This window comes from Rattus norvegicus, chromosome 18, assembly GCF_036323735.1.
Source record: "Rattus norvegicus strain BN/NHsdMcwi chromosome 18, GRCr8, whole genome shotgun sequence".
Lineage (NCBI taxonomy): Eukaryota > Metazoa > Chordata > Mammalia > Rodentia > Muridae > Rattus > Rattus norvegicus.
This window is the reverse complement of record NC_086036.1, coordinates 55,626,507-55,652,397: the sequence shown is the minus strand read 5'-3', so window position 1 is coordinate 55,652,397 and position 25,891 is coordinate 55,626,507. Positions and strand designations below refer to the sequence as shown.

The 25,891-nt window shown below is 40.9% G+C and overlaps 1 long non-coding RNA gene across 1 annotated transcript in view; it reads left to right on the top strand.

The window, feature by feature from the left end:
• Nucleotides 1–19,042, top strand: part of LOC102548951 (uncharacterized) — a 64,738-nt gene extending 45,696 nt beyond the window's left edge. The window contains exons 4-5 of the long non-coding RNA XR_010059853.1: nucleotides 13,040–13,241; nucleotides 15,254–19,042. This is a non-coding gene — a long non-coding RNA (uncharacterized LOC102548951). The remainder of the gene's footprint in view (nucleotides 1–13,039; nucleotides 13,242–15,253) is intronic.
• The last annotated feature ends 6,849 nt before the right edge of the window (nucleotides 19,043–25,891 follow it).

Below are 25,891 nucleotides of genomic sequence, written 5' to 3'. Positions count from 1 at the left end.
TTGACTAATAGATTTCTCAGCCAGTGTAGAGTCAGGAGGCAGAAAGAGACCAGTCTGACCACAGCAGACAGGACTGCTGCTTATTTCAAAATAACAAGGGACAGACAGTCTCCAGTGGGACAAGGAGTGCCTATGAAAGGAGACTGGATTCTTGGAGTTCATCTGAGGTGTAGAATGGGAGGTTAAATACAACTTATGGGGCCTCTGTGCGAGCCTGCAGTTTCTTTCATCTGGAGTTGTTTGTCTAGACAAGGCTGTTTTATCTTTAGAAACTGCCTTGCCCTCTATCAGGATAGTGGGTAACTGAGTTTGCCAATGGCAATGAGGGGTGAGGGGATGGTGTTTCAATATTTGGGCAGGGAATTTCAGCTAGCCATAGGAGAATGAAGGGTTTCTTGGTTAGGGTCTAGGAGAAGTTTTTCAAGATTTATTTCAACATCAACACCCCTACTATGATAACAGGCATACCATTTCTGCTATTAGTGAGTATTTCTTGTCACAAGAATGGCCACTGACTGATAAAATGTGACTTAATTGGAGGGATTATGATGATCAGATGGGAGCTGTAATCAATGTGATTATGATACAGGGATATGACTATGTCTTTCAGGACAGTGGAGCCTTTTAAAGGGAAAAATTGAGGGTTGCCAAACCTGACCCAGGCCAGTGAATTTTGGTCCTTTTGTCTTGAGAACTTGTACAATGAAATTCATAGACCACTGACAGAGACAGACAGAGACAGAGACAGAGATAGAGACAGACAGAGGCAGAGACAGAAAGTACAGAATTCCTATGTAATGAAAAGTTCCAGGAAATACTGTACCATAAAATTGTTAGTCTGTAGATTTTTAAAAGGTTTAATGGCAGAAAGTAGAATAGGATATGGGCAGGGGAATGAACTGGTCAGTCTACTTGACACAGGCAGGTGTCAGGTCCTTCTTTTTTGCTTTGGTCACTGCCTTAGGGTTTCTACTGCAGTGAAAGGACACCATGACAAAGGTGACTCACTCGTGTAAAGGAAAACATTTAATTGGAGCTGGCTTACAGTTTCAGGGGTTCAGTCCATCATCATCATGGCAGGAAGCATGGTAGATGCAGGCAGGTATGATGATGGAGAAGCTGAGAGTTCTACATCTTGATCCAAAGGCAGAAGAAGAGGACCTTCTTTTATAGGCAGCCAGAAGACTCTAATTCCAACTGGGTGGAACTTGAGCAGAGCAGACCACAAAGGCCATCTCCACAGTGATATACTTCCTCCAACGAGGCTACACCTACTCCAATAAGGACACACCTCCTAATAGTGCCATTCCCTGTGGGCTAAGCATTGAAGCCCATGAATCTATGGGGGCCAAACCTATTGAGACCACTACAGTCACATAATCCCATATTGAGTTTAGGAATAGGTGCTGATTTAGGAGATAACAAGGAAACAGGAAACATTCTAGCATCCTGACCACTAGTTAGGCATTCTTGGAACTACTTCTTGATTGCTCGCTTAGCTTCTATTTCAACTGGACATGTTCTCATTTATTAGACATGTTCATTGGGAAACCTCTGGAATTGGTTGAGATTCTATGGCTTGCGGACTTCCCAGTCAGTGTGTCCACGGATCTCCTATAAATACTCTCTTGCACATCAGCTTACCTTCAGCTCCACTAAAGTTTTGGCTAGATTTCCCTAACTCTAAAACTCTGAATTCACTTCAGAAAACTTTCATTACCTCTTTGAGATGAAAGTCTTTTGTAACTCAATAATGCCTTTCTTAAGTGCCTGGGAGCCATTCGTTTGCAATGAAATATTGAAGAAAATTGGGTCTCTCTATCTCCCAGCTCTGTGAGGAAAGCAGGACTGGAACCTTTACAATAGGCAATTGTCAGTTATGTGGCTCAGCCGTACTGGCCACACTCAGCAGTCTTCCAATGCTTTTGCATTAGCTGAGAAGAGCGTTTTTAAATGTTCATATTTGGTGTTTCAGAGGAATCGGGTCCAGGTTTTTTCATTGTTGCAGTAAGATTTCAACAAAGTCTTCCTTGATATTTTTAGCAGGAGCCCAATACAATGTCTGTTTTACAGAAAGTAAAAAAAGAACAGAAACCAACATCTGCTTGGATATGCCCACTGCTGCCTAAAACCACAAAAGGACTTGAGTGTGGCATCCTGAGACTGCACATCAACACTGGACTGGTCTGTTGGGGGCTCCTGTGTCACAGTTGGCTAAGACAAATGTAGTCTGTGACAAACTCACTGAATATTCTTTTATGACAGGCTCCTTCCACTGTCCCACGGAGTGTTTCCAGTTTGCTTCTGGAAGAGCTAGCTTAACAAAATGCCAAGTAGACCCAGAAAGTGAAACACAAAATGATAGTCCTGGGCAGTGGTGGCACACCTTTAATCTCAGCACTTGGTGAGGCAGAGACAGGAAGAATCTGAGGTCAACCTGGTCTACAGAGTGAGTCCCAAGACGGTCAGGGCTACACAGAGAAACCTTGTCACAAAAAAATACATAAAATTAGAAAATGATAAGACTCTTACTCTACTGTTCTCTGCTGCCCAATCTTTTTCTTCCTTCTCCTTCTCTTCCTCCTCCTTCTCCTCCCCCTCAACTTTCCTCCCCACTCCTATTTTCTTCTGTGATTTTTGAGTTGCTATTCCATGGTTTCTGAGAGGCTCCTCTAGACTTGCCCTTAAAATGAGCTACTTAGTGCTGGGTTTGGAACAATGATTCGTACTGTGGGCTAGAAAACTTAATCATAAGTAAAGGAGCTAATTAGTACACTGCTACCAAAAGACAGGACTTATCATAGCATGAAGCGCTGAGTTTTATTCAGCATTTTGGGGACTGGCTAACTGATCACTGGTAGTTAACCACAGTAGTTAGTGGTAGTCAGAGGCCTCACTAAATAACCTGCCTTAGAGAAGGATGGTTGGAATTACCAACCATCAACTTTTGTTTGTGTACGACTCTTTCATGAGAGGACCCTTTCGTCCTTTTCTGCCTGATTTCCTTTTCAGAATTTCTTGGCACACTGCAACTTGGGCTAAGCAGGATTATGGTAGATGTTCTCTTCTGGGGTAAGAATGTACTTTACATAACAGTTGCACATACTCCGGAAGTGCTGTTCAGAAGTCTATGGAAGACAAGTATGTAGCAGGAAAGGCAAGGCTTTTCGAATCATTTCATTGTTTTAGCAATCCATTAAATATAGGTCATGTATTTGAAGGGAAGTACATTTAGTGCTTGGGGAAATTATTTCAAGTATATTATAACTAAAATTAAAACATATCTTGCCAGATAATGGATTGCTGCAAATTATTATACACGCTTCATCTAAGGAGCTGTCAAGACTTTATAAATGAGTACCACATTGTCTGAAATGCTCAGAGAATACAGGCAGCTTCCTTGGACTAATGCTGGCTGTTGGCTGGTAGTGCAGAATAATTACAACTTCATTGGCAATTCTTCAAAAACATGCTCTCTACATCTGCTTATTATAATGTTCTCCCCCCTTCCTATCTCTTCCTGTTTCTAACCTTACTTCTTCATGTTTTACTACTTAGTTTATGCAAAGATCGACACCTTAGAGCATAATGAGACTTAACAAATGGTTTAGGGACATGGACGGCACATTCTGTAAAGGTGGTGTAAACTTACAGAGGAAAAATAAGAACAGCATCCCTGGACCACTTCCAGGAATGTTAGCACAGAATACAGATTCCGAAGGACTGTGATACCGAAGGAGAAATTTGGAAATGAACTGCCGGAAGTGGGACTTTGGCCAAAATTCAGTTCAGTTCAGCAAGAGTGTGTTAGAACAAGCAGAGTTTAGGGGCCATTGAAGCTGCACAGGCAAGCAGCGTCCGCTATTTTTAAGGAATTTTTGATGAGAGTGGGATTCTTATTCAGAAAGGCTTTTCTTTTAATTTCCTTTTTAAATTAAAACCTTCATACACTACGTTTTGTATATGTTTCTCCCCCTCTACTTCTTCCAGATCCTCTCTACCCTCTCCACATAACTTCATACTAGCTAGCTTGTTCTCACTCTCTGTTTCTGTCTCCCCACAAACAAGCAAAAAAGCAGTATAACAAACAAACAAACAAACAAATCAAACCAAATAGAATGTCCCCACCCCACCACCAAAACCAACCAACCAACCAACCAACCAACTAACCAACCAACCAACCAACCAACCCTACCCTCACACCTGCACAACCCCAGCAAAATAGAATACAGGGTTTATTTGGCATTGATTAACTACTCCTGGGCAAAAACTCTGCCCTGGAGTATGGTTGACATAGCCAATGACGCTCACAGAGACTGTAACAGGGCAAGCAAGACCTGCACAGGTTCAAACCAGACAAAATCCTAGCACTTAGAGGGAGTTGTGAACACAAGTCCCATCCCGTACCAGGAAGCTATCTGCTATCTATATCCACTGAGAAGGGAAAATCAGAAATTCTTTTCTTAGTGGTATGAGTGGCTTTTTGACATTTCAATTTCTAGAACTTACCTTTAACATGTTAAATTGGAATACGTATGTGATGTGAGTTATCTGACCGAATAGGTAATTGCCCAGTGCAACAAAATTGTCATATAGATTAATTAAAATGTCTTCCTCTGAGCTCTTGGTCCTGCCAAGACTGAACCCCCAGTGAACATGATTGTTGGGGGGAGGGTGGCAATGGGGGAAGGGTGGGGAGGGGAACAGTGATATAGAAGGGGAGGGGAAGGGGTTAAGGGGTTGTTGGCCTGGAAACCCGGAAGTGGAATAACAATCGAAATGTAAATAAGAAATACTCAAGTTAATAAAGATGGAAAAAAAGTCTTCTTCTGCACCACTATAGCCTTTCAGAAGGACTTACAAACTCTTTTCTTAGAACTCAAGGAACACAGTGTCCTGATCTGATAAAAAGGCATCTCAAAACCAAACCAAACAAAAAACACTTAGGGAACTTTGCACCCTCGCTGTTTCTCACACTTTATCACACAATATGTCCTCTCTCTCTCTCTCTGTCTCTCTCTGTCTCTCTCTGTCTCTGTCTCTCTCTCTCTCTCTCTCTCACACACACACACACACACACACACACACACACACACACACACACACACACACACACACGACTGCATTACAATGTTAGTAAGGAAGGAAACTAAGAATGTGGGTGTTTTGTGCAGTTCCAAAGCCTATGTCGTTCTGACCATCTTTCATGTTTCAGAAGCAGGAGTGAAGTGTGTGTAGCAACTAGACACATGGTCTGAAGAGTGGGATACTGCTCTGTGCTCTGGGAATTGAGGGAATTGCTCCCTGACAGGAGAGGTTGTAGGGTTGGTTTTCCTAAGTGAGTGCTTGGAAGCTGATATTTAAGACATCTTCTCTGGCCACTTTCGAATTCTATTTGCATTGTCTGTGATGGCAAAATACATGGATTTTAGAAAAAAAAATTCTTTTTCTCCTTCTAGGTTTATGTACCACCACAAAGGGAGAGAAGGCAGAGATTAGTAATTAATGCTCTAGGCATTTATTATGTATTAAATATTTGGTAATGGCAGAAGTATACAATATCCAAGACCTCATTTTATAGCCCTGAAACTCATTTTCCACTGTGCTTATTCCCCAGAAGCAGTCGGTAGTTTGGACATTCCTTGGTTTGCACTTGTTCTGCTAGGAACGGGTGTCAAATCTCATGCAAGCATGGCTAGTGTGAGTTGACTCATTTGGAAGGGACAGGTAACGGTAATGATGGTTTCCTATGGCAAGAAGTCCTTAATTAAATAATTGAATTTTGTTAATCCTGGAACCAACACATATAAAGTCAACCTCATTTTAACAACACTGGCTATACAAGAACACAGGTCCAAGAGACACAAAGTATCCGTTTAACTCCTACCTGCCAAGTTGAGGCTTCTATGGGATTTTGGTGAACACTGAGGTACTACTGCTCTATCACTCAGGAGCAAGTGTACAGTTTGCTCAACTAATGACCATGACAGGCATACTGTTCTCTGTCTGTTGATCCTGACGCCCTGGCAACCAGTGTTATTCCACATCCCTGGTCCATTACCGTGTGCTGGCACAGTTAAGGCTACAATGAGGATGTATTCTCAGCTCCACTGTGGGAATGTCCCTGTCACAAACAAGACCATGGATCATAGTTTACAACCCACACAGGCATTCATGCAACTGTCTTGACCACAGGTCCTGCTGCTTCAGAGCTGTGGGGAGCAAGGAGACATATGTCGCTACTTCCATTTCTCTACTGCCCCATGAGAAAGGGATGGCACAATTTTGGCTCAATTTTCTCTCCTCCTCAGACACTGCAGTTTCCATTCCTTCCTATCTTAAATGGAGTCTGCTTTTGCTCCTAATAATTAATCTAGCCTTCCTTCTTTTTTTTTTTTTTGGTGACCCAATGAGCTTTATTGGGGTTACTTACAGGAATATGGGCGAAGGGTTACTTACAGGAGCAGAAATGATTCCAGACAGCCGTGTGCTCAAACCCCACCCCCAGCATGGGTGAAAGCTCACAAAATTGGGATCCTGGAGCTTGCATGGCCTACAGTGCGACAGGTTAGAGAGTCTCCTTTCCCGGGGCCTCAGCTCTTCTTCTCTAAGAGTTTTCTTTGCAGCTCGGCTCTGCTGAGGCCGGCAGAGAGGGGCCTGGGGAATCTGCTAGGTTTCAGGGAGCTCTTGAAGCTCTGTTTTGGGTTTACGTCCCCTGCTTGAGGAGCTCCCCAACAGGATGGAATGTTTTCACCTCTGAGGAGGAGACCTACACAGCTGTTCCTGGCTGTTCCATGGGGTAGGACAGGGGCCACCCCGAGTTCTACAGCTCAGCTGGTTGCCTTGTTAGCCAGATGTTCAGCTGCCGCATTCCACTCAGTCATGAGCAGCCCCACCTCTGGGCCTTCTGAGTGGCTCTGCATACACCAGGCATGACATAGGGCATGAGTCACGTGTCAGGCCTGAGACTTGATTCCTAGGAAGCCAGGTCTCCACCCACTGGGGATGCTGGGACCGTGCTTTGCTGTACATCATGGCTCACGTGAGTAAATCTAGCCTTCCTTCTTAAGGAAGCAACTTTGTGGAATTTTTCTACATGCTATTCAGTTTCACAATACTTCTTGACTACTTTAGTCTTGACTTTCAGAACTGTTGTTAACAAATCATTCCTTTCAGGTGTTCAGGGCATGGGCTAGGGAATTGCGGGTGGGGAAAGGGAGCCAATGTTATTTGCCAGATTCCTGTAACTATTTCTTGAAGTTATATTTATAAACATTCCCTTTTTATTTTCATTGATTATATAACAGTACTTCTCAATGACCAATTTAAGATAAAAATTCCAATCAGAGGGATGGAATAGGGGGCTTATGTCCAGGAAACCGGGACAGGGAATAACATTTGAAATGTAAATTAAAAAATCCAATAAAATTCCAATCATGTGCAAACCCAGTAAGTTTTTAAAATATAATAAAAAGTGTGTGGAGATGCCAAAGCTTTCTTAACACTCTCATGTATCTGTATTTAGCTCATTGTCAATAGTCATTGTAGCTTACAAACTGTATTTGGTGGACAGCAGTGTCCCTTATGTTTCCTTATTGCATATATTTATTATAAACACCGTCTTGCTCTTGTTTTTTTCCCCACTTTACCATAAGATATCTTGAAGATATTTCAGTAAAAATCCAACACAAAATAGTTATTCAGAAAGCAAGGAAACACTAAACCTTGCTGTTTTGAAAGGTACTGAGATGTCTGGGGTTAGACATAGTTAAAAAACTGACTAATACCCATATTTCTACTAATATGTCTTAAGATTAATTAGTAGTGATTCCCTTAAACCAGGAGAATCATTATGTTCTATTGTTTTATTCAATCAGCATTGGTTTTTACATGGAGATTCTTCCTTTGGAATTCCTACATTTTCTGATACATAATGTGATATGATTATTTCAGATTGAAGTCTATTGGTTATAACTGAGTCATTACTCATCTTAAATCTTGAGGGACTGTGACACAAACATAACCATGTATACAATAACCAAGACCTCATTTTATAGCCCTGAAACTCATCCAATTGTTAAAGGCACACATCTAGTGGTCTACTTTGGTCTAACTTCATAATTTCATGACCTCCCAATATGTCACCTAATTATGAACTCATCAGTTGATTGAGTCATTGGTTGGGTAAGAGTCTTTAGGATCGAATTACCCCTTTACTGGATCAGTTGGGGACTCTACCTAGAGTACATGAGCCTTTCTAAATGGACACTTCTTTTTGAACATATTGCTTGGCCGGGTTAAAGAATTGCAAGACTCTTTCTTAAACTGTTGTTGACGAGTTTTCTTGACTGACAAGGGGATAGCTAGCATAACCTGAAGCAATCTGACTTTCACTCCATTTTTGGCTGCCTTTTCTTTCTTTCTTTCTTTCTTTCTTTCTTTCTTTCTTTCTTTCTTTCTTTCTTTCTTTCTTTCTTTCTTATTCACTTGAGTATTTCTTGTATACATTCCCAGTGTTATTCCCTTTCCCGGTTTCCGGGCAAACATCCACCTCCCCCTCCCCTTCTTTATGGGTGCTCCCCTCCCCATCCTCCCCCCATTGCCGCCCTCCCCCCAACAATCTAGTTCACTGGGGGTTCAGTCTTAGCAGGACCCAGGGCTTCCCCTTCCACTGGTGCTCTTACTAGAATATTCATTACTACCTATGAGGTTAGAGTCCAGGGTCAGTCCATGTATAGTCTTTAGGTAGTGGCTTAGTCCCTGGAAGCTCTGGTTGCTTGGCATTGTTGTACATATGGGGTCTCGAGCCCCTTCAAGCTCTTCTAGTTCTTTCTCTGATTCCTTCAACGGGGGTCCTATTCTCAGTTCAGCGGTTTGCTGCTGGCATCCTTTACTTGCTTGGTTAAAGTCACTCCGAGTTACTTTATATTATTTGGGTCTATTATGAAGGGTGTCGTTTCCCTAATTTCTTTCTCGGCTTGTTTCTCTTTTGTGTAGAGGAAGGCTACTGATTTATTTGAGTTAATTTTATACTCAGCCACTTTGCTGAAGTTGTCTATCAGCTTTAGTAGTTCTCTGGTGGAGCTTTTGGGATCACTTAAATATACTAGCATATCATCTGCAAATAGTGATATTTTGACTTCTTCTTTTCCGATCTGTATCCCCTTGACCTCCTTTTGTTGTCTGATTGCTCTGGCTAGAACTTCAAGAACTATATTGAATAAGTAGGGAGAGAGTGGGCAGCCTTGTCTAGTCCCTGATTTTAGTGGGATTGCTTCAAGTTTCTCTCCATTTAGTTTAATGTTAGCAACTGGTTTGCTGTATATGGCTTTTACTATGTTTAGGTATGGGCCTTGAATTCCTATTCTTTCCAGGACTTTTATCATGAAGGGGTGTTGAATTTTGTCAAATGCTTTCTCAGCATCTAATGAAATGATCATGTGGTTTTGTTCTTTCAGTTTGTTTATATAATGGATCACGTTGATGGTTTTCCGTATATTAAACCATCCCTGCATGCCTGGGATGAAGCCTACTTGATCATGGTGGATGATTGTTTTGATGTGCTCTTGGATTCGGTTTGCCAGAATTTTATTGAGTATTTTTGCGTCGATATTCATAAGGGAAATTGGTCTGAAGTTCTCTTTCTTTGTTGGGTCTTTGTGTGGTTTAGGTATAAGAGTAATTGTGGCTTCATAGAAGGAATCTGTAGTTATGTCTCCCTTTTCATTTCTGATTTTGTTAATTTGGACACACTCTCTGTGTCCTCTCGTTAGTCTGGCTAAGGGTTTATCTATCTTGTTGATTTTCTCAAAGAACCAACTCTTGGTTCTGTTGATTCTTTCTATGGTCCTTTTTGTTTCTACTTGGTTGATTTCAGCTCTGAGTTTGATTATTTCCTGTCTTCTACTCCTCCTGGGTGTATTTGCTTCTTTTTGTTCTAGAGCTTTTAGGTGTGCTGTCAAGCTGCTGACATATGCTCTCTCCTGTTTCTTTCTGCAGACACTCAGCGCTATGAGTTTTCCTCTTAGCACAGCTTTCATTGTGTCCCATAAGTTTGGGTATGTTGTACCTTCATTTTCATTAAATTCTAAAAAGTCTTTAATTTCTTTCTTTTTTTCTTCCTTGACCAGGTTATCATTGAGTAGACCACTGTTCAATTTCCACGTATATGTGGGCATTCTTCCCTTATTGTTATTGAAAACCAGTTTTAGGTCGTGGTGGTCTGATAGCACACATGGGATTATTTCTATCTTTCTGTACCTGTTGAGGCCCGTTTTTTGACCAATTATATGGTCAATTTTGGAGAAAGTACCATGAGGAGCTGAGAAGAAGGTATATCCTTTTGCTTTAGGATAGAATGTTCTATAAATATCTGTTAAGTCCATTTGGCTCATGACTTCTCTTAGTCTATCTATGTCTCTGTTTAATTTCTGTTTCCATAATCTGTCCATTGATGAGAGTGGGGTGTTGAAATCTGCTACTATCATTGTGTGAGGTGCAATGTGTGTTTTGAGCTTTAGTAAGGTTTCTTTTACGTATGTAGGTGCCCTTGTATTTGGGGCATAGATATTTAGGATTGAGAGTTCATCTTGGTGGATTTTTCCTTTGATGAGTATGAAGTGTCCTTCATTATCTTTTTTGATGACTTTTAGTTGAAAATTGATTTTATTTGATATTAGAATGGCTACTCCAGCTTGCTTCTTCCGACCATTTGCTTGGAAAGTTGTTTTCCAGCCTTTCACTCTGAGGTAGTGTCTGTCTTTGTCTCTGAGGTGTGTTTCCTGTAGGCAGCAGAATGCAGGGTCCTCGTTGCGTATCCAGTTTGTTAATCTATGTCTTTTTTGGGGGAGTTGAGGCCATTGATGTTGAGAGATATTAAGGAATAGTGATTATTGCTTCCTGTTATATTCATATGTGGATATGAGGTTATGTTTGTGTGCTTTTCTTCTCTTTGTTTTGTTGCCAAGACAATTAGTTTCTTGCTTCTTCTAGGGTATAGCTTGCCTCCTCATGTTGGGCTTTACCATTTATTATCCTTTGTAGTGCTGGATTTGTAGAATGATATTGTGTAAATTTGGTTTTGTCATGGAATATCTTGGTTTCTCCATCTATGTTAATTGAGAGTTTTGCTGGATACAGTAACCTGGGCTGGCATTTGTGTTCTCTTAGGGTCTGTATGACATCTGTCCAGGATCTTCTGGCTTTCATAGTCTCTGGCGAAAAGTCTGGTGTGATTCTGATAGGTCTGCCTTTATATGTTACTTGACCTTTTTCCCTTACTGCTTTTAATATTCTTTCTTTATTTTGTGTGTTTGGTGTTTTGACTATTATGTGACAGGAGGTGTTTCTTTTCTGGTCCAATCTATTTGGAGTTCTGTAGGCTTCTTGTATGCCTATGGGTATCTCTTTTTTTAGGTTAGGGAAGTTTTCTTCTATGATTTTGTTGAAGATATTTACTGGTCCTTTGAGCTGGGAGTCTTCACTCTCTTCTATACCTATTATCCTTAGGTTTGATCTTCTCATTGAGTCCTGGATTTCCTGTATGTTTTGGACCAGTAGCTTTTTCCACTTTACATTATGTTTGACAGTTGAGTCAATGATTTCTATGGAATCTTCTGCTCCTGAGATTCTCTCTTCCATCTCTTGTATTCTGTTGGTGAAGCTCGTATCTACAGCTCCTTGTCTCTTCTTTTGGTTTTCTATATCCAGGGTTGTTTCCATGTGTTCTTTCTTGATTGCTTCTATTTCCATTTTTAATTCCTTCAACTGTTTGATTGTGTTTTCCTGGAATTCTTTCAGGGATTTTTGCGATTCCTCTCTGTAGGCTTCTACTTGTTCTCTAAGGGAGTTCTTCATGTCTTTCTTGAAGTCCTCCAGCATCATGATCAAATATGATTTTGAGAGTAGATCTTGTTTTTCTGGTGTGTTTGGATATTCCGTGTTTGCTTTGGTGGGAGAATTGGGCTCCGATGTTGCCATGTAGTCTTGGTTTCTGTTGCTCAGGTTCCTGCGCTTGCCTCTCGCCATCAGATTATCTCTAGTGTTACTTTGTTCTGCTATTTCTGACAGTGGCTAGACTGTCCAATAAGCCTGTGTGTCAGGAGTGCTGTAGACCTTTTTTCCTGTTTTCTTTCAGCCAGTTATAGGGACAGAGTGTTCTGCTTTCGGGCATGTAGTTTTTCCTATCTACAGGTCTTCAGCTGTTCCTGTGGGCCTGTGTCTGGAGTTCACCAGGCAGCTCACTTGCAACAGAAACGTTGGTCTTACCTGTGGTCCCGAGGCTCAAGTTTGCTCGTGGGGTGTTTTCCTCTGGTGTCAGAGATGTGTGCAGAGTGCCGTCTCTTCTGGTTTCCGAGGCGTGTCTGCCTCTCTGAAGGTTTAGCTCTCCCTCCCATGGGATTTGGGTGCAGAGAACTGTTTATCCGGTAGGTCCCTTCAGATTATGGCGGTGTCACAGGCGCAGCGGTCCTGCTGCTCCTTGGCCCTCCTCTACGGGTTGGCTGCCTTTTCTATTTGGGGTATACACACTTCTCTTTTCAGCATTTGATACCTATTTTTTTTTTTTTTTGTCAACAACACCCACTCACTGAGATATCGGGGAAATGGAGTGTTTTTAGTTATTCGGATTAAAAATTGTACTATGAAATAAAATATGTTGTTACTATTTTCATTAATCATTCTGTGCCACATATGGGATGCTTGGGGTGGGATATGTATATGATGTCTCCATTTGTGTAGACTTTAACATATCTCCCATGCCACAACCATTGCTATATATAGTGTGATCACATCAGAATTAGCTCCTTAGCAGTCTTTTATGGTTTGAGATCCTGAATGGGTACAACGTAATATCTAAAATATGCCCTGTATATTTCAAAATATATAATAAATTATTTTTAGGTTAAGTCAAACTGCTATACCTATTTAATGTTTTAACATAAATATGGTTTCATTTTTATTTATGTAGTCACCTAGTGACAAGGTTCTTACTATCAGTTTTTTGAATCACTTGTCTTTTTTCTTTCTTTCTTTTTTTTAGGAATATATCAACCAGTTGTTCTTCTTATTATATAGCATGAACAAATACAAAATCACGACCAGCATTTTTCAGATCTTGCTGACAAGCCTAGAGAGCCAAAACTTGGGAAGCAGAATGTTGTGGTTTGCCCTGGAGTTATCTGTATCTTGATGCTAATCCCACTGCCCCAAGGACAGCTGCCTAGTCAGTACTCAGGACTCAGGTGACTAGTGAATCTTCTCCCTATTGAATTTGTAAAACACAAGTGAGGGGCAGGTACAGGATAGAAGGAGGCCTGTCATTGGATGAGAAGGAAGGATGGGCAGGAGAGAAGTTTGAGGGAAGAGGAGGAGACTGGAAGGAAAGGCGGAAGAGACGGGAGGGAGAGGGAGAGAAGCCGTGGCAGGACAATATGGCAGGTGACGTTAAGATTCCACGCTGTACCTTTACAGATTGTTATGAATGGATGGATGTGTATTGGACTTTGTATGTTTAGGTGGGCAATTATATCTTATCAGTTGGATCAAAGGTTACAGTGTTGTGTGTTCTTTCATGTGTAGATTTAAGTGTAATGGAGTGTGGGGCGGCTGGTCTGGGCCACCAGGGAATTGGGATGTGTGTTTCTGGCATGGAAATCTGCCTTGGGAACTAGGTAGGTAGAGAGATTGCTGCCAGGCTCAGAGAGAGCCCTTGGGCAGTGTGATATGGGATGGAGCAAAGCGGGTGAGAGGCTTTGCTGACTGAGAATTAAGATATCTATCAGATATCGTGGGGCACCACGGTGCCGGATCCTAGTGGGAGATAAAAGACAGTCATTTTTATTTTTTATGTTATTACAACATCATCAGAGAGGCAGGACTAGGAGTTAAGAGACCAGCTAGGTCTCATGGAGACCCTGTCTCAAACAGAAATTAAGCAGGGTTGGTAGCACACATCAAACTCTGTGCACACCCACACATACACAAGTAAAAGCAATTCTCCCATCTCCAATGGCTCATTCTAATCTGCTCTGCGTATTTGTTACAAAAAGCCAAGATAACAAAATTGCCTTTATTACATATTTTGCAAGCTAGAAAGTCCAAAGATCTATTCCAATTACTTTCTAAACCAAACTACTCCAAATTCTAGTTACGTTGTTTCTCAGCCCCAGGCTTGAGGCTTCTAAAGTTCACAGAATGCTGTGTCTTATTCTCAGTTCTTTGGGTAAATTTAAGTCATTTACATGAATCCAAATGCCACACATCTTACGTAATTTAAAGGTTAACAAGTTAGAAGTTTCCCCCAGCACCAGGAAAAATTTAATCTTACAAAACAAACAAACAAAAACCAGCTTTTGCATCTGCTGCGTGGCATCGTTTACAGGAAGGACAGTGTCCAATTTAAACTGTCCTAATCCTTCTTGATGTTAGCATTCTCAGAGGGATCCCATATCTGATAATGGCAGAAAGAGCAGAGCCATTAGAATGGCTCACAATTCCATTTAAACTCATTTCCTTCAAGCCTTTGTTGTCTCTGCTCAATCCAAACAAATCTTATGATCCTTGCTATAGGCTCTCTCAGCACCAACAACAACGTGCAGTCCCTTCTCTTGGGAAAGGTGCTTTGAACTTCCCTGGAAAATTTTTAACTTCTGTTCTCAGCAGGCCTGCCCTGAATCTGGTGACAAAGGCTGCGCACTGGGGTTCAGGGTTAGCTTCTTCATGACCCTTACTAGTGTTTCCGTTTGTAGGATTTCTGAATCACCGGCTGAGTCCTCTTCATCTGGTCATTAGGAGGCCCTTTAATATTATGTTGGTCATTTATCATGGGAATAGTAGGTTGTCCTAAAGGCCCTATGGCCAACTAGCCACAGGTTCTTTGCCCAATCTTTGGTGGTGAGATGTTAGAGAAAGGGCAAGGGGGCCACTGCAGGTAAAATAAGAACACAGTTTCAATCAAAGAGGAGATAAGACTTCAAGAAGGAAAAAAAAAAGAAGTCAGTTGCCTTAAGTGGTACTGAAGAGTCAAGTACATTATTTAAGGGATACATTCATTGGATCTGACAAAATCAAAAGCACCATGGCCTCCACAGCAGCATTGGTGGGTGAGAAGCTACATCACAGTAGCTTCAATTGCTGAGGTGGAAGTGAGGAAACAGGAAAGTAGACCTTCGTGAGGTTTAGATGTGAAAGGTAACTGAGAACCAATGTGGCAGAAGGTGACAGCTGTATTGTTTTACTTATTTGATTTTCAAAGAAAGAATACAAGAGTACAAGAGCACGCTTGCTTCATGATGGAAATGATATGTGGGAGAGAAGCGAGCAATCATGCAGGAAGGAGTTGCGGAAGCGGCGTTGGAAAAGCTTTCAAAAAAGTAAGAGGGAATTCAGTTCAGAGAAATAGAGAGACTGACCCTGTGGCAGAACTATGGGTGTTTACTGGGAAATTTAAAAGTTTGTGGCAGGAAGATTATGAGAATTCTATTTTCTATATGAAGCCTGAGGCAGGTAGAAACTATGTAAGTAGCGTAACACAATAATGCTGCTAGACCAATTTGCCCCTTGTTTTTCTTGATATCCTCAGATCATTCTCTTATATTGTGGGATTCTTCTTCCAGTAGTTAGTTAGCACAAGTACAAGTCAAAGTCAAATGCTCACTGACACATTACTTTCCCATTAATGCCTCTTAGTGAATCCATTTTACAGATTTAAAGCACTGAGCATTACACATGTTTAATAATTTGCTCAATGAGATGGGTGAAGGAATTTGACTTCATCACACCTGTCCAATCTCAGAGCCTGCCCTTTGTTAGACTGTATTGCCTCTACTTACCACAGTGTTTGAATTACACAGGCAAATGCTGTACTGTAAACAACAGGGTGTGCTGGTTTCCTGATAACCATCCTTATCTGTCTTAATAATTAGCATTACTTCTTCACCAATTTACCTACTTAACTGTTTTTATATTCTGGAGAAAGGGGTACCTCATTTCAAATTTACCGTGGTTAGGTGGAACAACATGAAGTTATATATTCTCAGCTTAATGTTTCCCATACATGAAAGGAGTTTTATCACTTAAAAAGTCAAATAGTGATAAAGAAACTAGAAATCCCAACTGTGAGTGTACATCTTCAAGAATAATCCCCTCTCTTTCTTCTTTGTCTGAATGTAACATTTGCTTTTGTGAACATGTTAATTTTTCCACAGGATGATTTCTTTAATTTTTTTTTCTTTTTCAATAAGACAAAAACAAGAATTCTGAGATTTGAAAGAGTATCTATAAAAAGCAGAAAAGAACAAAAAGATGCTGTCTTGGCACTGAGCTAATGAAGAACTCTATTGAAAAGAGCAGCAAGAGACAGAATGATGTAGGCGTGTTCTTCCTGAGACCTGTTGGTTCCTTTTAGCTTTCTATGTGCAATGGTGCTGTTTGAAACTTGGACACAAACTTGATTTGACATTCTCGTTATCAGGCACAGTGACTGGAGCGCACAGGAGAAATGCAAGGAAAGAAACAGGTGACGTGGGAAGGAGGAAGGCACGTCCTGAATTTTCTAACATATTTTCATTTTTATAAAATTTTGTGAAAGGGTCTGACTTATTCCATTTTATGAACAGGAAAGTGATTTGTTTGGGGATAAAGATTATATTATGAACATACAGCATCTAGATTTATGTCATTTATTCTATTATTCTTGTTCATCTTGACTCAGGGAACGTTGGATGGAAAAGACTACTGAAGAACGGGGCCAATTTATTGAAGTTCTAATTTATAGAAATTCAATTTATAGAAATTTTAATCTATCCTAGGAAAACAAAAGATAAAAGTTAAGATGAAAATTCAGTCAGAAGAAGTTGGGAGTAATACTATCATAGGCAATTAATCTGATAACAAATGCTGGAGAGAACATGGAGAGAAAGAAGCATCCATTCACTGTTGTTGAGGGTGCAAATAAATGAAGGCGTTATGGAAATCAGATTGGGGATTTCTCAAAACAATTAAAAATAAAACTATCATGAACTCTAGCTATCTCACTTCTAGGCAAGAAAACTTCATAAAGATATTTGTACTCCTGGGTTTATTGCCACTTCATTCAATTAAAATGAAGAATTGAAATTAACCTAGTTGTACACAAACAGATGAATGGATAATAAAAATTTGCTATATTTATGAATACTACTCAGTTCTAAAAAATAAATTAAAAACTTGCAGGAAAGTGGATGGACTTAGAATGTTTAATATGAAGCGAGATCGCATACAGTTCCAAACAGAAATAAACTGCATGTTCTCTCCTGTATGTGGAATTTAGCCAATAATATGTGTATATACATGACAGTGTACTTGTGGTCCAGTACAACATGAGGAAAAGAATGACTGAATAAAGGGGATGGGGAAACACTGAATGCAGGATATGGACGTGAGATTTGAAAGATAATATCAAGGTAATTGTTTTTCTTGTTCTAATTCTGTCAGTTTTTTGAGGGGTTGGTGGTTGACAAGAGCATAAAATAAACCCAATACTGAAATTGAAAAAATTTAATGTTGAAGTCTCTCACTTCTGTATCGAATGTCAGTTTTAACTGTGTATAAATGTATATTCATTAAATTGTGTAGACCGGGTCTGTTTAAATTTGCTGTGTATGTTTTTATTTATTTGTAAGATTTTCAATAATAAAGTTTACAAAATTAAAAGAGAAATCTAAAAAAGAAGTGGTTTGTGGAATTAAATCCCTCCAGAGAGCTCAGAAATGCCTTGATGAATAGTCTGATTTAAGGATAGTTTTTGTTGAGAGAAGAGAATCAACACTGAACCACACAAGTGCATGAAAACTTCCAAGGTGCAGTGGTTGGCTGGAGACCAAGTGACAACCTGCCTTAATTAATTTTTTCTTCTTGGTAGAATGGCCCTTCCAGAGAGTGATGCTATCCATATGTATTAAGAGAGTTTAAGTCAAGACTTATGCCTTCAAAAAAGAGTATTTCCTGTCTGAAATTAAAATTACTCATCCTGCAACATGATATTTTCTTTTTTTCTTTTTATTGGATATTTCATTTACATTTCAAATATTATTCCTTTTCCTGGTTTCCTGTCCATAAGCCCCCTATCCCCTTCCCCTCCCCTTCTTCTATAAGGATGTCCCCGTCCCTATCCACTTCCCTTTACCGCCCCCTCCCTACATTCCATTGAACTGGGGGTCCAACCTTGGCAGGACCAAGGCTTCTCCTCCCATTGGTATCCAACAAGGCCATCCTCTGCTACCTATGCAGTTGGAGCCATGGGTCAGTCCATGTATAGTCATGTAGTGGTTTAGACCCTGGAAGCTCTGGTTGGTTGGCATTGTTGTTCTTATGGGGTTGCAAGCCCCTTCAGCTCTTTCAGTCCTTTCTCTAATTCCTCCAAGGGGCATCCTGTTCTCAGTTCAGTGGTTTGCTGCTAGTATTCACCTCTGTATTGGACATGCTCTGGCTATGTCTCTCAGGAGAGATCTATATCCGGTGCCTTTCAGCTTGCACTTCTTAGCTTCATCAATCTTATCAAGTTTTGGTGGCTGTATATATATGGGCCACATGTGTGGCTGGGACATTTTTCTTTAATATAGAGTTTCTTGTTTACATGATTTCTCTACACAAATAGAGACAGTTTTTAAAGAGAAACTTTAAAAGTTTATTCTTTACATTTTCAGAAATTTCTAAAATGTGCTACATATCAAAGGTAGAAAATTAGCTCTTAAAACTGTAAAATGAGAGTTGTAATTGTTTTCAAATCAGAACTTCATCAAGATAGGAATGTATGTATATGCAGAACAATATACCACTCTTTCTTGGCTTCATTGAAGTGAAGACATATGCCAACCTTCTTTTGTCTGATAGTCATAAAAAATTCTTGTTTAAAAAAATATCAGGAGAGACACCGCCGGACCCTGAAGGAAACAGACCGGATAAACAGTTCTCTGCACCCAAATCCCGTGGGAGGGAGAGCTAAACCTTCAGAGAGGCAGACAGGCCTGGGAAACCAGAAGAGACTGCTCCCTGCACACACATCTCGGACGCCAGAGGAAAAAGCCAAAGACCATCTGGAACCCTGGTGCACTGAAGCTCCCGGAAGGGGCGGCACAGGTCTTCCTGGTTGCTGCCGCTGCAGAGAGCCCCTGGGCAGCACCCCACGAGCGAACTTGAGCCTCGGGACCACAGGTAAGACCAAATTTTCTGCTGCAAGAAAGCTGCCTGGTGAGCTTGGGACACACGGAAGCAGAATTTCTCTAGAACCGGGCACGTTCTGTGTTTACCGGAAGTCCCACACCCGCGGATCCCGGACCGCAGCAGCTCTCTGCTCCCAGACCCGGTGAGAGAGAGACCCAACCGCCTGGTCAGGTGGGCACTCCTGAGGCTGCAGAGCGGAAGAGACCACCAACACTGCTCACCCCTGCCCACATCCCTGGCCCAAGAGGAAACTGTATAAGGCCTCTGGGCTCCCGTGGGGGAGGGCCCAGGAGCGGCAGGACCCCTGCCAGAGACACCACCAGACCCTGAAGGAAACAGACCGGATAAACAGTTCTCTGCACCCAAATCCCGTGGGAGGGAGAGCTAAACCTTCAGAGAGGCAGACAAGCCTGGGAAACCAGAAGAGACTGCTCCCTGCACACACATCTCGGACGCCAGAGGAAAAAGCCAAAGACCATCTGGAACCCTGGTGCACTGAAGCTCCCGGAAGGGGCGGCACAGGTCTTCCTGGTTGCTGCCGCTGCAGAGAGCCCCTGGACAGCACCCCACGAGCAAACCTGAGCCTCGGGACCACAGGTAAGACCAAATTTTCTGCTGCAAGAAAGCTGCCTGGTGAACTCAAGACACAGGCCCACAGGAACAGCTGAAGACCTGTAGAGAGGAAAAACTACACGCCCGAAAGCAGAACACTCTGTCCCCATAACTGACTGAAAGAGAGGAAAACAGGTCTACAGCACTCCTGACACACAGGCTTATAGGACAGTCTAGCCACTGTCAGAAATAGCAGAACAAAGTAACACTAGAGATAATCTGATGGCGAGAGGCAAGCGCAGGAACCCAAGCAACAGAAACCAAGACTACATGCCATCATCGGAGCCCAATTCTCCCACCAAAACAAACATGGAATATCCAAACACACCAGAAAAGCAAGATTTAGTTTCAAAATCATATTTGATCATGATGCTGGAGGACTTCAGGAAAGACCTGAACACAATTAGGGAAGCACAGGAAAACATTAATAAACAAGTAAAAGCCTACAGAGAAGAATCGCAAAAATCCCTGAAAGAATTCCAGGAAAACACAATCAAACAGTTGAAGGAATTAAAAATGGAAATAGAAGCAATCAAGAAAGAACACATGGAAACAACCCTGGATATAGAAAACCAAAAGAAGAGACAAGGAGCTGTAGATACAAGCTTCACCAACAGAATACAAGAGATGGAAGAGAGAATCTCAGGAGCAGAAGATTCCATAGAAATCATTGACTCAACTGTCAAAGATAATGTAAAGCAGAAAAAGCTACTGGTCCAAAACATACAGGAAATCCAGGACTCAATGAGAAGATCAAACCTAAGGATAATAGGTATAGAAGAGAGTGAAGACTCCCAGCTCAAAGGACCAGTAAATATCTTCAACTAAATCATAGAAGAAAACTTCCCTAACCTAAAAAAAGAGATACCCATAGACATACAGGAAGCCTACAGAACTCCAAATAGATTGGACCAGAAAAGAAACACCTCCCGTCACATAATTGTCAAAACACCAAACGCACAAAATAAAGAAAGAATATTAAAAGCAGTAAGGGAAAAAGGTCAAGTAACATATAAAGGGAGACCTATCAGAATCACACCAGACTTCTCGCCAGAAACTATGAAGGCCAGAAGATCCTGGACTGATGTTATACAGACCCTAAGAGAACACAAATGCCAGCCCAGATTACTGTATCCAGCAAAACTCTCAATTAACATTGATGGAGAAACCAAGATATTCCATGACAAAACCAAATTTACACAATATCTTTCTACAAATCCAGCACTACAAAGGATAATAAATGGTAAAGCCCAACATAAGGAGGCAAGCTATACCCTAGAAGAAGCAAGAAACTAATCGTCTTGGCAACAAAACAAAGAGAATGAAAGCACACAAACATAACCTCACATCAAATATGAATATAACGGGAAGCAATAATCACTATTCCTTAATATCTCTCAATATCAATGGCCTCAACTCCCCAATAAAAAGACATAGATTAACAAACTGGATACGCAACGAGGACCCTGCATTCTGCTGCCTACAGGAAACACACCTCAGAGACAAAGACAGACACTACCTCAGAGTGAAAGGCTGGAAAACAACTTTCCAAGCAAATGGTCAGAAGAAGCAAGCTGGAGTAGCCATTCTAATATCAAATAAAATCAATTTCCAACTAAAAGTCATCAAAAAAGATAAGGAAGGACACTTCATATTCATCAAAGGAAAAATCAACCAAGATGAACTCTCAATCCTAAATATCTATGCCCCAAATACAAGGGCACCTACATACGTAAAAGAAACCTTACTAAAGCTCAAAACACACATTGCACCTCACACAATAATAGTGGGAGATTTCAACACCCCACTCTCATCAATGGACAGATCATGGAAACAGAAATTAAACAGTGATGTAGACAGACTAAGAGAAGTCATGAGCCAAATGGACTTAACGGATATTTATAGAACATTCTATCCTAAAGCAAAAGGATATACCTTCTTCTCAGCTCCTCATGGTACTTTCTCCAAAATTGACCATATAATTGGTCAAAAAACGGGCCTCAACAGGTACAGAAAGATAGAAATAATCCCATGCGTGCTATCGGACCACCACGGCCTAAAACTGGTCTTCAATAACAATAAGGGAAGAATGCCCACGTATATGTGGAAATTGAACAATGCTCTACTCAATGATAACCTGGTCAAGGAAGAAATAAAGAAAGAAATTAAAAACTTTTTAGAATTTAATGAAAATGAAGATACAACATACTCAAACTTATGGGACACAATGAAAGCTGTGCTAAGAGGAAAACTCATAGCGCTGAGTGCCTGCAGAAAGAAACAGGAAAGAGCATATGTCAGCAGCTTGACAGCACACCTAAAAGCTCTAGAACAAAAAGAAGCAAATACACCCAGGAGGAGTAGAAGGCAGGAAATAATCAAACTCAGAGCTGAAATCAACCAAGTAGAAACAAAAAGGACCATAGAAAGAATCAACAGAACCAAAAGTTGGTTCTTTGAGAAAATCAACAAGATAGATAAACCCTTAGCCAGACTAATGAGAGGACACAGAGAGTGCGTCCAAATTAACAAAATTAGAAATGAAAAGGGAGACATAACTACAGATTCAGAGGAAATTCAAAAAATCATCAGATCTTACTATAAAAACCTATATTCAACAAAATTTGAAAATCTTCAGGAAATGGACAATTTCCTAGACAGATACCAGGTATCGAAGTTAAATCAGGAACAGATAAACCAGTTAAACAACCCCATAACTCCTAAGGAAATAGAAGCAGTCATTAAAGGTCTCCCAACCAAAAAGAGCCCAGGTCCAGACGGGTTTAGTGCAGAATTCTATCAAACCTTCATAGAAGACCTCATACCAATATTATCCAAACTATTCCACAAAATTGAAACAGATGGAGCCCTACCGAATTCCTTCTACGAAGCCACAATTACTCTTATACCTAAACCACACAAAGACACAACAAAGAATGAGAACTTCAGACCAATTTCCCTTATGAATATCGACGCAAAAATACTCAATAAAATTCTGGCAAACCGAATTCAAGAGCACATCAAAACAATCATCCACCATGATCAAGTAGGCTTCATCCCAGGCATGCAGGGATGGTTTAATATACGGAAAACCATCAACGTAATCCATTATATAAACAAACTGAAAGAACAGAACCACATGATCATTTCATTAGATGCTGAGAAAGCATTTGACAAAATTCAACACCCCTTCATGATAAAAGTCCTGGAAAGAATAGGAATTCAAGGCCCATACCTAAACATAGTAAAAGCCATATACAGCAAACCAGTTGCTAACATTAAACTAAATGGAGAGAAACTTGAAGCAATCCCACTAAAATCAGGGACTAGACAAGGCTGCCCACTCTCTCCCTACTTATTCAATATAGTTCTTGAAGTTCTAGCCAGAGCAATCAGACAACAAAAGGAGATCAAAGGGATACAGATCGGAAAAGAAGAGGTCAAAATATCACTATTTGCAGATGACATGATAGTATATTTAAGTGATCCCAAAAGTTCCACCAGAGAACTACTAAAGCTGATAAACAACTTCAGCAAAGTGGCTGGGTATAAAATTAACTCAAATAAATCAGTTGCCTTCCTCTATACAAAAGAGAAACAAGCCGAGAAAGAAATTAGGGAAACGACACCCTTCATAATAGACTCAAATAATATAAAGTACCTCGGTGTGACTTTAACCAAGCAAGTAAAAGATCTGTACAATAAGAACTTCAAGACACTGAGGAAAGAAATTGAAGAAGACCTCAGAAGATGGAAAGATCTCCCATGCTCATGGATTGGCAGGATTAATATGGTAAAAATGGCCATTTTACCAAAAGCAATCTACAGATTCAATGCAATCCCCATCAAAATACCAATCCAATTCTTCAAAGAGTTAGACAGAACAATTTGCAAATTCATCTGGAATAACAAAAAACCCAGGATAGCTAAAGCTATCCTCAACAATAAAAGGACTTCAGGGGGAATCACTATCCCTGAACTCAAGCAGTATTACAGAGCAATAGTGATAAAAACTGCATGGTATTGGTACAGAGACAGACAGATAGACCAATGGAATAGAATTGAAGACCCAGAAATGAACCCACACACCTATGGTCACTTGATTTTTGACAAAGGAGCCAAAACCATCCAATGGAAAAAAGATAGCATTTTCAGCAAATGGTGCTGGTTCAACTGGAGGGCAACATGTAGAAGAATGCAGATCGATCCATCCTTATCACCCTGTACAAAGCTTAAGTCCAAGTGGATCAAGGACCTCCACATCAAACCAGACACACTCAAACTAATAGAAGAAAAACTAGGGAAGCATCTGGAACACATGGGCACTGGAAAAAAAAATTTCCTGAACAAAACACCAATGGCTTATGCTCTAAGATCAAGAATCGACAAATGGGATCTCATAAAACTGCAAAGCTTCTGTAAGGCAAAGGACACTGTGGTTAGGACAAAACGGCAACCAACAGATTGGGAAAAGATCTTTACCAATCCTACAACAGATAGAGGCCTTATATCCAAAATATACAAAGAACTCAAGAAGTTAGACCGCAGGGAAACAAATAACCCTATTAAAAAATGGGGTTCAGAGCTAAACAAAGAATTCACAGCTGAGGAATGCCGAATGGCTGAGAAACACCTAAAGAAATGTTCAACATCTTTAGTCATAAGGGAAATGCAAATCAAAACAACCCTGAGATTTCACCTCACACCAGTGTGATTGGCTAAGATCAAAAACTCAGGTGACAGCAGATGCTGGCGAGGATGTGGAGAAAGAGGAACACTCCTCCATTGTTGGTGGGATTGCAGACTGGTAAAACCATTCTGGAAATCAGTCTGGAGGTTCCTCAGAAAATTGGACATTGAACTGCCTGAGGATCCAGCTATACCTCTCTTGGGCATATACCCAAAAGATGCCTCAACATATAAAAGAGACACGTGCTCCACTATGTTCATCGCAGCCTTATTTATAATAGCCAGAAAATGGAAAGAACCCAGATGCCCTTCAACAGAGGAATGGATACAGAAAATGTGGTACATCTACACAATGGAATATTACTCAGCTATCAAAAACAACGAGTTTATGAAATTCGTAGGCAAATGGTTGGAACTGGAAAATATCCTGAGTGAGCTAACCCAATCACAGAAAGACATACATGGTATGCACTCATTGATAAGTGGCTATTAGCCCAAATGCTTGAATTACCCTAGATCCCTAGAACAAACGAAACTCAAGACGGATGATCAAAATGTGAATGCTTCACTCCTTCTTTAAATGAGGAAAAAGAATACCCTTGGCAGGGAAGGGAGAGGCAAAGATTAAAACAGAGACTGAAGGAACACCCATTTAGAGCCTGCCCCACATGTGGCCCATACATATACAGCCACCCAATTAGACAAGATGGATGAAGCAAAGAAGTGCAGACCGACAGGAGCCGGATGTAGATCGCTCCTGAGAGACACAGCCAGAATACAGCAAATATAGAGGCGAGTGCCAGCAGCAAACCACTGAACTGAGAATAGGTCCCCTATTGAAGGAATCAGAGAAAGAACTGGAAGAGCTTGAAGGGGCTCGAGACCCCAAAAGTACAACAATGCCAAGCAACCAGAGCTTCCAGGGACTAAGCCACTACCTAAAGACTATACATGGACTGACCCTGGACTCTGACCCCATAGGTAGCAATGAATATCCTAGTAAGAGTACCAGTGGAAGGGGAAGCCCTGGGTCCTGCTAAGACTGAACCCCCAGTGAACTAGTCTATGGGGGGAGGGCGGCAATGGGGGGAGGGTTGGGAGGGGAACACCCATAAGGAAGGGGAGGGGGGAGGGGGATGTTTGCCCGGAAACCGGGAAAGGGAATAACACTTGAAATGTATATAAGAAATACTCAAGTTAATAAAAAAAAATAAATAAAAAAAAATATCAGGAGCTAGAGAAATTGCTGAGTGGTTAAGAGTACCTGCTATTCTTCCAAAGCACACTAGTTCAATTCCCAGGACACAAATAAGGTGACTCATAGCTGTTTGTAAGTACAGGTCCAAGGATTTCGTGACTTCTTATGACCACTTTAGGCACACACACACAC